This window comes from Polyodon spathula, chromosome 3 (genome assembly GCF_017654505.1).
Source record: "Polyodon spathula isolate WHYD16114869_AA chromosome 3, ASM1765450v1, whole genome shotgun sequence".
Taxonomy (NCBI): Eukaryota; Metazoa; Chordata; class Actinopteri; order Acipenseriformes; family Polyodontidae; genus Polyodon; species Polyodon spathula.
In genome coordinates, this window is record NC_054536.1 from 19100493 (window position 1) to 19110187 (window position 9695).

The 9695-nt window shown below is 45.5% G+C and overlaps 1 pseudogene; it reads left to right on the forward strand.

Moving 5' to 3' along the window:
• The first annotated feature begins 1892 nt into the window (after nucleotides 1–1892).
• Nucleotides 1893–9480, forward strand: LOC121312811 (annotated as a pseudogene).
• The last annotated feature ends 215 nt before the right edge of the window (nucleotides 9481–9695 follow it).

Here is a 9695-nt window from a genome sequence, read left to right on the forward strand (position 1 = left end):
GCATATGACATGCCTTTTAAGCCTGGAATAATTCTGTTCGCTCTTCTTTGCACTCTTTCTAGAGCAGCAATATCTTTTTTATAGCGAGGTGACCAGAACTGCACACAATATTCAAGATGAGGTCTTACTAGTGCATTGTACAGTTTTAACATTACTTCCCTTGATTTAAATTCAACACTTTTCACAATGTATCCGAGCATCTTGTTAACCTTTTTTATAGCTTCCCCACATTGTCTAGATGAAGACATTTCTGAGTCAACAAAAACTCCTAGGTCTTTTTCATAGATTCCTTCTCCAATTTCAGTATCTCCCATATGATATTTATAATGTACATTTTTATTTCCTGCGTGCAGTACCTTACACTTTTCTCTATTAAATGTCATTTGCCATGTGTCTGCCCAGTTCTGAATCTTGTCTAGATCATTTTGAATGACCTTTGCTGCTGCAACAGTGTTTGCCACTCCTCCTACTTTTGTGTCATCTGCAAATTTAACAAGTTTGCTTACTATACCAGAATCTAAATCATTAATGTAGATTAGGAATAGCAGAGGACCTAATACTGATCCCTGTGGTACACCACTGGTTACCACACTCCATTCTGAGGTTTTTCCTCTAATCAGTACTTTCTACATGTTAACCACTCCCTAATCCATGTACATGTGTTTCCTTGAATCCCAACTGCGTTCAGTTTGAGAATTAATCTTTTGTGCAGGACTTTGTCAAAAGCTTTCTGGAAATCTAAATAAACCATGTCATATGCTTTGCAATTATCCATTATCGATGTTGCACCCTCAAAAAAATCAAGCAAGTTAGTTAGACATGATCTCCCTTTCCTAAAACCATGTTGACTGTCTCCCAGGACCCTGTTACCATATAGGTAATTTTCCATTTTGGATCTTATTATAGTTTCCATAAGTTTGCATATAATAGAAGTCAGGCTTACTGGTCTGTAGTTACCTGGTTCAGTTTTGTTTCCCTTTTTGTGGATCGGTATACATACTCTCTATTGTATAATGTATCTTTTAAAATAGTCTGTCATAAGTGATTGATCATATTATGCATCATACAAGTAGCCTTCCCCATGTATCATGATATGTCACATCCAGGACTGGGTGCAGAAGGGCTAGTGAATGTGAAGCCCAGGTGTTTGTGTCAGGTACCAGCAGCTCCTTTGAATTCTAACCCCTTGATGTGTTTCTGTTTTGTGCCTGCAGGGTTGCTGTGTGTCTCTTTGTCTCCACGTATCCCGCTCTCCCTCTGCATTGAGGTCCCGTCTCAGCGATGGGGCTGCTCTCTGACCCGAACCGCAGACGAGCTCTGACCAGCCTGGTGACCCGGCTCAACACACCTCTCTGGTCAGTACCATCCTTTACTCTGTGCATACCCCTTCATTCCCTCTCACCCTCTCCACACCCCTCCTTCACTCCCTCACCCTCTCCACACCCCTCCTTCACTCCCTCACCCTCGCCATACCCCTCCTTCACTCCCTCACCCTCTCCATACCCCTCCTTCACTCCCTCACCCTCTCCACACCCCTCCTTCACTCCCTCACCCTCTCTCCACACTCCTCCTTCACTCCTTCACCCTCTCCATACCCCTCCTTCACTCCCTCACCCTCTCCACACCCCTCCTTCACTCCCTCACCCTCTCCACACCCCTCCTTCACTCCCTCACCCTCTCCACACCCCTCCTTCACTCCCTCACCCTCTCCACACCCCTCCTTCACTCCCTCACCCTTTCCACACTCCTCCTTCACACTCTCCACACCCCTCCTTCACTTCCTCACCCTCTCCATACCCCTCCTTCACCCTCTCCTACCCCTCCTTCACTCCCTCTCCATACCCCTCCTTCACTCCTTCACCCTCTCCATATCCCTCCTTCACTCACCTCTCCACACCCCTACTTCACTCCCTCTCACACTCTCCTTGCACTCCTTACTCTCGCCATACCCCTCTCACCCTCTCCATACCCCTCCCTTACCCTCTCTATACCCCTCCTTCCCTCTTATCCCGTTCTCCCTCTGCATTGAGGTCCCGTCTCAGCGATGGGGCTGCTCTCTGACCCGAACCGCAGACGAGCTCTGACCAGCCTGGTGACCCGGCTCCACACACCTCTCTGGTCAGTACCATCCTTTAGTCTGTGCATACCCCTTCATTCCCTCTCACCCTCTCCACACCCCTCCTTCACTCCCTCACCCTCTCCACACCCCTCCTTCACTCCCTCACCCTCTCCACACCCCTCCTTCACTCCCTCACCCTTTCCACACTCCTCCTTCACACTCCCACACCCCTCCTTCACTCCCTCACCCTCTCCACACCCCTCCTTCACTCCCTCACCCTCTCCACACCCCTCCTTCACTCCCTCACCCTCTCCACACCCCTCCTTCACTCCCTCACCCTCTCCACACCCCTCCTTCACTCCCTCACCCTCTCCATACCTCTCCTTCACTCCCTCACCCTCTCCACACTCCTCCTTCACCCTCTCCACACCCCTCCTTCACTCCCTCACCCTCTCCATACCCCTCCTTCACTCCTTCACCGTCTCCATACCCCTCCTTCACTCCTTCACCCTCTCCATACCCCTCCTTCACTCACCTCTCCACACCCCTACTTCACTCCCTCTCACACTCTCCTTGCACTCCTTACTCTCGCCATACCCCTCTCACCCTCTCTATACCCCTCCTTCCCTCTTTCTCTCCATACCCCTCATTCACTCCATCACTCACTCAATACCAATAGTTCACTCTCTCCGTCCACAAAATTACCTTTTAAGAAGTACAAAGTATTTATTGGCAGGTATTCAATAAATCTAATATTAAAGTGTTGATTTAAAAATAATAAAATGTGTCCTTCCCTCACATTTACAATTGAGTACCAATCAATGGCAATTAACTTCTGCATCAAGTGTTTTAAAAGTCATTTTTAAAAATGTCAGTGCCCCGGATGAAAGTATGAGTTTCTGCATACCCCTACTCTCCATCCATAACACTCCGTCACTCCTTCTCCTGTCCCTCAGCCGCATTCTTTCTGATTTCAGTTTGCACAAACACACAAGCTTAGACTGACTATTAACACAGTCAGCCATTCAATAAATGACACAGTATGAAACTCCTCTTTGTTGAAAGGAGGTGTTTAGTATAGTTCTGTGCAATTAACAAAACATTGTATGTCTTTCCAACAAAGAACATGATATCTGTGTGTGTCTCTGTCCCTCCGGTGTGTAGATGGTGCAAGGCACGAACATGTATGGAATCCTGCGGGCTCCCAGGGGCCCCCGCACTGAGTCTACTGTGCTAAGCGCCCCCTGCAGTGAGGGCAACAACAACAACCAGGCCGTGGGACTGCTGCTCGCCCTCGCCTCATACTTCAGGAGTAAGAGCTGGGGCTGGAGGGCTGGGCAACCTGCTGGGGACATATATACTTAACCTTTACCACTGGAACACTTCATAATGCTAATTTTAGAAATACTCATTAAATTCAGTTTTCATCGGTAACTATTAACAGTGCTGGGAAGAAACTGGTTTTTCATATTCGACTATTCTTTAATTTTGAATTGGCTAGAAAACAGTATAATTAGTACACTGTAACGGTAAAATAAAAATAGAAGACAATAATCCATCACAGAAAGGATAATTAAACATAGTTAGAGTGTGTTTAAATCTTTTTATTTCATACCTCATTGATGCTTTGGTTTCCTGAGGATGTTATCTAAGTTCAATGACAAAAGTCTTTCTCGGTGTCTTCATTTCCATTAATAATAATTCACTCTGCCAGAAGACTTTGCATTGTCTTCATTAATTGATACTTTAATAATGTGTAGATCGCAAATTATGTGCTTCACAAGTAACACAGATTCCATTCTGTTTTAATGCAAACCTACCGAATTAGAGTGTGTTAAAGGGAATTTCTTGTAAGACCTGAGGATCTGCACAGCCCACAGGAGTTCCTGTGCTGAGGTCTTGATGTTTTCTGTCCCTGTTTTTGCAGGTCAGATCTACTGGGCTAAAAGACATCATCTTTCTGGTCAACGAGCATGACCTCATCGGAACAGAGGCGTGGCTAGAGGCCTATCATGATGTCAGCATGACAGGTGTGCGGAGCTGAGCGCATTGTGTCACAAATTCACTCTCCCGAATGGACAAACACACTAGCAGTAAAGAAAGACACATGTATAACAACATACAGCAAGTAAAAATATTTGCTAAATTTGGTCATGTTTGTTGATGTGCCTCGCACAAGTTGTTCTGGACACAATGTGTCTGTCTCTGTGTGCATGCATGTGTGTGTGTGGTGGTGTGGTACAATAGTCCTGCTTATGTTCTAACAGAAGTCCCTTATCTCACTTCTCTCCCCTCTCTCAGGTCTGAGATCATCCCCTATGCAGGGTCATGCTGGTGCTATCCAGGCTGTACTGTCGCTGGAGTTGAGCAGTGATGTCATCACCAATATGGACGTGGGGCTTGAGGGGTTAAACGTGCAGCTCCCAAACCTGGACCTGGTCAACTTGTTCTACGCATTCTGCCAGAAGACAGGTGTGCTTTGTACCATCCAGGGCAAGGTAACCCTCTCCCTGCGCCCCCTCCTCAGGACTAGATAACCCTCTCTATCCACTTTGCCACCATGTTTCTTATTCTCTATCGCTCCTCAGCTCCAGCGCAATGACTGGGCCACTCTACCTGGCTACACCCACTCTCTGAGCACCATGCTGTCATGGTTCTGAAACAGGGCTATGGTCGTCCTCAGGGTGACCATGGCTTGTTTCTGTGCTACCACATCGAGGCTGTCACAATGAGAGGGATCAACAGCTTCAGACGGTACAAGTTCGACATGATGACTGTCGGCAAGTCAGTACACTGCCAGGAAGGCAGCCCTGTAATACTTGCCAGTCCTAGTGCAAGTACACTGAAGAAGCTCTCTAGTGACCTTAGGCCTCTAATACAAATCTCATTCAGCCTCAACTTATGTTTCTAAGTATTCAGTGTCTACCTTCAGTCAAGGTGCAAGTGTATTTTATTCTCACACACTCTTTGATGTGTCAGGGGGGTCTATCATACAAAGAGGACAAGAGAATGAAAAAGACTCTCAGGTTGATTGGAGGTAGTAAAGACTGGAGTGAATGCTTTGAAAATACGGCCCGTCATCTCTTGCACTATTTGCGGGGGGTACACAGAGGATATTTCATAAATAACCATGACATACAGTATTGCACCCCCATCTATGACAATAAATACTGTATGGATTTTCATGGCATATCTTGGTTATGTCATGAATGTTTACATGTACTATATAAAATAGATCAGTAAGAACATACAGTAGCTCTGCAAACTCTTTTGAAGGTACTGTACTGTAATGTATTCCTTTTTACAAGGCAGTACATAGCTTGCCCCTTTATTAATAAACCTTCATGCAATTCAACATTTAATAAAAAAAATGAAAAGCTGGTGAATTAATTGAAGATGACTTTGCAATCTCAAGGCAATATCAGAAACACAAGGCTTGAAAACTCACACTAGCCCTGCTGCTGGTCTCAAAACTCCCCTTGTTCAGGTAGGTGACAGGAGTTTGAACAGTCAGACCCCTTGCACATAAATCTGCTCTGAATTAACTGATCACACTTCTCATCACAGCATGAATAAGTTACACCTGGGAGCCTGTAGGCTTGATAATAAGAGGAGTTCATGCAGCTGTATTAGGAAGAACAAAGTATTTAACATCAAACTTCTGGCTCCTGATCATTTAAATAATGAATTGACTGTGGTTCTGAAACTCAGGTCTGGGTACAGCAGGAGTAGTGCGAGTGTTAAGTCACACATTGATTTGATTTGTGAAACATATTGGTAGTATATTGTATAAACATATTGGTATTGGATTGAGTAGGGCAGTGCAGATACTCAGGTTTTTTGAGCAATACCCTTTACATCTTTTAAGTTGTTAGATATTCATTGAAATTGAATAAAATCTTTTTAACGTGTTGCTTGCACAATGTAAAACAAAGTGACAAATCGGTGGCATTTGCTGGTTTCGCAACATGTTTTTTGTCAGTTTACGGTGTCAGCTTGGAAAAAGGTCACCAGGTTTTCCTGGCGGCTTTCAAGTCACTCAGTGTGATGATTTTGAGTTGTGTATATTAGGGCAAATGAGAGAAAAGCAGCTTGTTGTGAAATGAACACAAAAAAAATTAAACACCTTGTTTTGATTTCACTGAGTAAGTGAAAGGGAATTGCTCTGTTCTCCGGGTATACTGGCAGTGTGCTGACGGTGTCCCCTCTCTCCTGGCTGCAGGCTGATCGAGGGGATGTTTCGGGAGCTCAATAACCTCCTGGAGCGTTTCCACCAGTCCTACTTCTTCTACCTGACGCCCTCGCTCACGCACTTCGTCTCCATCGAATACTACATACCTGCCTTTGGCTTCCTGGCACTCATACTGGTGCTGCGCGTATCCTTTCACAGCATGACACTAAAACAATGACAGGGACCATAACCATTTAAAAAGAGGGTTTTTTAAATTGAGTTCCTTATTATGTTACCCCTTATCTTTCTTGCCAATTTTATAAAATATCTAATCATTTCCTCACGCTGCAGCAGTGGCCCAGTTCAGGAGGTCTGAAGGTCATCTTTGACGCCCAGGAGTTCGAGGAGCGGATGTCAATGAGCTACAGGCCTCTGGAGGGCAAAGGCCAGCCCTGCCAGTGTCCGCTTGAGCTCATTAGGCGCCTGGCCAGTAGCGTCCACTGTAGCGTGGTGAGGTTAGGGTTTTGCCTCTCTAACCCGCAGGAGCAGCAGAGTCAGTACAGTGCTGCTCAGGAATCCCCAGTGAAGACCGGACTAAGACTCGCTCTGCACACCACATGGCTGTGCTTTTACCAGGGGAAGACACTCATAAACCCCACAGTGAAAAACAACGACAAACGGGCAATGAGACATTTTACAGTAAGACACACTGCAGTACACAGCTTAGCCAAGTTCATTGAACATTTCAGTTTTCAACTTCCTGTTCCATCAGCAGCTTGATGTGCAGAGTGGGGATAGGCAGGTCACAGTATCTGTAAAAGACAATGAAAATATTTATTTAATGATAATGGAGTTGACGTTTAGCAAAGCTATATAAAAAGGTCTTTCTCTCTTTTATGGCATACGGAAGACAATGACACCAAAGAGACAGTCAGCGGTATATATAAACACATTATAAATCATGCTGTAATTAAAAGAATAGAACACGATACATAGCTCAAGCCGTTATCTGTGTTTGTTAGGATTGTGTTAGTTGGTAAGCTACCGTGTAAGATGTCCTGGGATGTTCTCAAACCTGGTGTTTTTTGATTGTCTGAAAACAGTTTTATGAATTAGCACTTCATCCCATTGAATTGAAGGCAAGGCTTAGACACGGACCGCAATGTCAGTGTTGACATTGTCAGTATCTGCTTATGTCAGTATTAACTCGGTGGAGCTTTGTGATTTATGCTGTGCTGTGTTCCTTGACTGTGTGCTTCAGGCGCTGGACCTGTGGGTTCAGCTGAGTGACCCTTCCAGACCCCCGGAGGACGGGGCCGCCGAGGTGGAGCAGGTGAGGGATTGGAGCTGCCAAAATAATCTCATGCACTTTTCACAAAATTTCTCAGTCTCAGATGTTCAGTTTTGAAAGAAACATATGTTTTAGCAATCATTTAAAAAAATGACACCTGGAATTACAGTACCATTGGGCTGGAAATAAGACTCTCCTTGCATCACAGTTTCATCCATTCCAGGATTAGCCACAGTGTGTAAGTAACAAGCTCAGGTGTGTCTTATTAAACCAGTAATGGATCAAACTGCTGTGGAATGGGAGTCTTATATATATCCCTGTACCAGGTACTACTGGGTGCAACAGGGCCAGTGTGAGTTTCTAACCCTGCGTTTTGTCTGTTTTCTCATACTTCTATTTTTTATTTGTTTTACCTTTTATTCACCCGCCCTCACCCCTGGCAGGACTCCTGCCCCAGCCTGCTGACTCTAGCCACCCCAGTGATATTCTGCCACTTGACTGGTCTGGCTCTGTACTTCCTGCCAGTGCTGAGTCAGGAGATGGCTATCCAGCACTTCCCTGTGTCCGAGACTGAGGCTGTAGTGCTGACTGCCATCGCTATCTACGTGGCTGGACTCGCACTGCCCCACAACACACACAGGTAAGTGTCCAGTTCTTTACCTCTCATGGGATCCTTTTTAAAAACATGTAAAACCTTTGGAATTGTGTGATAATAACCCTGTATAATAACACAATGCTCTGCAACACACACCAGTTTGAGTGGGGATTCAATAAGCTTAAAAACATTTTAAAACATCTATGTCTCCATTATATTTGAATGAAAATGTACAAGATTTAATCTCTCTCTATATCCTCCCCACCCCACCCGACCTCGCAGGGTCCTGTCTGGTGCAGGTACAGAGAGAGGCTGGTGCGCTCTCAATTTGTTCTCTCTTCTCTGCCTGGCTGTGCTCCTTGGCTGCACCCTAACATTGCAACGCATTGAGGATGCAGGCCTAGGTTACAAACTCACACTAGCCCTGCTGCACCCAGGCCTGTGTTTCCATAGCTTATAAACTCTCAATAATTGTAGCGTTTGCAGTACAATGTGTGCAGTGTACTGTAGTCACACTTGCATGTTGCTCTTCAGAGGTGTGTAATAATCCTGCGCTGTGCTGTGTTCTCTCTCTCCCCTGGCAGCAAGGTCCTGCACGGCGTGGCTCTGATTGTGGTCAGCCCAGCCACGACTCTGCTGCTGTCCATATATCTGTACGACGAGCTCATCGAGTACCCCATATCCCTGCTGGAGTGCTGGCAGCACTTCCTCACTGCAGTGTCCCAGGGCATCCTTGGCCACCACCTGTATGGCTCCCTCCTCTACCCCCTCATCGCCCTCTTCATCTACCCCTGCTGGCTCCAGTTCTGGAACATTGTCTTCTGGAAGTAGACAGCTCCACTGACCAGGGAGGCCGTGTGGTCTAGTGGTTAGAGCTGTGACTGGGAGGGAGGGAGGCATTGTGGTCTAGTGGTTAGAGCTATGACTGGGAGGGAGGCAGTCTGGTCTAGTGGTTAGAATTTAGACCTGAAAACAAGCCCCTTGCCCTGAGTGTATCTGGTTTGACTGGTCTTCACCTGTTGGCATCCAAGGAGACCTCACAGCTGCTCAAACTGGGGTGTGCCTGACCGGAGCCCGCAGTGGAGCACACACGGACTGCTGAGACCGAGCTAACCCAGCCACCCTTTAATCCACATGACACAAGAGTGTCCATTTGGCTCCCTGGAACCTTTTTGGAAAGTGAAGGTTTTTCCATAGTGAAATATTCAGGTCTCTTTTAGACTAGGTTTACCAAAATGCATTGCGATGTGAAAGCCTGAGCTGTCCTGTTGATCAGGGATCCGTCTGAGGAAGCAGCTCTCTTGATCTGTTGTCTTTATTTGTCTTATTTCTGAACAGCGTGCTTCGCATGAATGGCCTCCATGTTGTTGTTTTGTTTTGTTTTTTTATAACTTAACAATTAATAAAATAATTAAACACTAATCCAGTACTTGGGTTTTATTTAGATAATCATGTTTTTAGTTTTTATATATGGCGCTGCCTCTTTGCTATTTGACTCGCATGTCAGAAAACTGAAATATTGAAAACCATGAATTAGCTAATGGCCCATATACAGGAAAATATAGGACCTGTACAATTT